This window comes from Tiliqua scincoides, chromosome 3, assembly GCF_035046505.1.
Source record: "Tiliqua scincoides isolate rTilSci1 chromosome 3, rTilSci1.hap2, whole genome shotgun sequence".
In the NCBI taxonomy this organism is placed as follows: domain Eukaryota; kingdom Metazoa; phylum Chordata; class Lepidosauria; order Squamata; family Scincidae; genus Tiliqua; species Tiliqua scincoides.
Window position 1 is genome coordinate 19,562,698 of NC_089823.1, and position 1,533 is coordinate 19,564,230.

General features: G+C 44.8%; 1 pseudogene; it reads right to left on the reverse strand.

The window, feature by feature from the left end:
- Positions 1-233: 233 nt before the first annotated feature.
- LOC136646921 (5S ribosomal RNA) lies at positions 234-353 on the reverse strand (annotated as a pseudogene).
- Between the last annotated feature and the right edge of the window lie 1,180 nt (positions 354-1,533).

Genomic DNA, 1,533 nt, shown 5'->3' on the forward strand with positions numbered 1-1,533 from the left:
TGCCTTGATCTGTCCCAGCTTAATAACCCTGAAGAGGAACAGTGGCATGTAACATAATGGGCGAGGACAAATGAATTCTCAGGCATATTCATTCTATAAGGTTCGTTTGGGATTTGTCAGATTCTGTCAACAAATACAAAGGATCCTTTAGCCCTTTGAAGTTTTTTGATTTTGATTTTAATCACTGTATGAACAATGGTTGGCAACCTTCAGTCTCGAAAGACTATGGTATAAGCCTACAGCACCCGGTATTCCCAGGTGTTCTCCCATCCAAGTACTAACCAGGCCTGACCCTGCTTAGCTTCCAAGATCAGACGAGATCGGGCATGTGCAGGGTAACAGTTGCTGTAAGAACAATGGCAGTATGTGAAGTGTGTGTGATGGGGTGGGACTCAAGGTAGTGTGTGGCTGCCATTGGATTCTATGCATTCAAACTGATACAAACACTTAAATGTAATGCTCTGTCGTAGCCTATTGATTGTCTGGTATGAAGCCTCAGAATCTGAAGTATCTTTTCAATTTATTAGAGTCAGATTATCGTACGATTAGGCATGATATAACAGCAGGCAAGCAAACTGCCCCCCCCCCAAAGATTTTTGTTTTTAATGCAGCTGCAAGGAGATTTGAATTTGCAGGGAGAAGGGTTAAACAACCTGCTACTTGGGGGGAGGGGGCACTGCTGCCCAATCACCATTATAGCCACAAATGCTTGAGCAGCTGGTAAAGTGAAACTTTTTAAATGTGGTTCCTGATGCTAAAACATTTGAGAACCACTGCTATATTGTCTATGCTAAAATGTGAGAGTAATGTGACTCTGTCATGATTACACAAAATAAGAATAGTCTGCACATGATTTAGACCCTACATTCCTGAAGCTGAAATTATGACATACAGTTTCTATTTTTTATATTTTATATCATCCTTCCTGCCAGGATGGCATGTGTGGTTCTCCTATCCCAATCACCAGTGATGATGCTAGGGGTGTGTGGTCCACACCAGGTGACACGCACGGGAGGGTGGTGACACCACTACTGGCCAAAATCTTGGTGTTTTCGAATAATACCATCATGCCATATGTTGATCAATGTATAATTGCATGTAAAACGTAATGAAACAAACCTTGATGGAATATCTCAATTCTATCAAATGCTATAGCCAAAAAAAGCCAGCAGGGCAGGGCTATGATACATCACCATGCCCACTACCCAGGGCAGTGCCCTGCCCACTGCATGGGGGAGGTCCATTATAGGGGCGACACACTGGCCTCCCACACTGGGTGAAGCAAGCCCTAGTGATGCCACTGCTACTCACCCGCTGACGCATTTTATGCACAAACAGCTCCATGAGGTGGGTTGGGTGGTGAAAGCGATGCTGGCCAAAGGTCACCCACTGACCTTCATGGCTGGTTGGAGATTTGAGTCCAGGTCTTCCCAGTCCACCATTCTAATCACTACCAAGATGAAGCCTGTCCCCACACTGCCATCCTGAATGTTGCCTCTCTATGTATGAATGCTTGCATGCACATCCCACGGA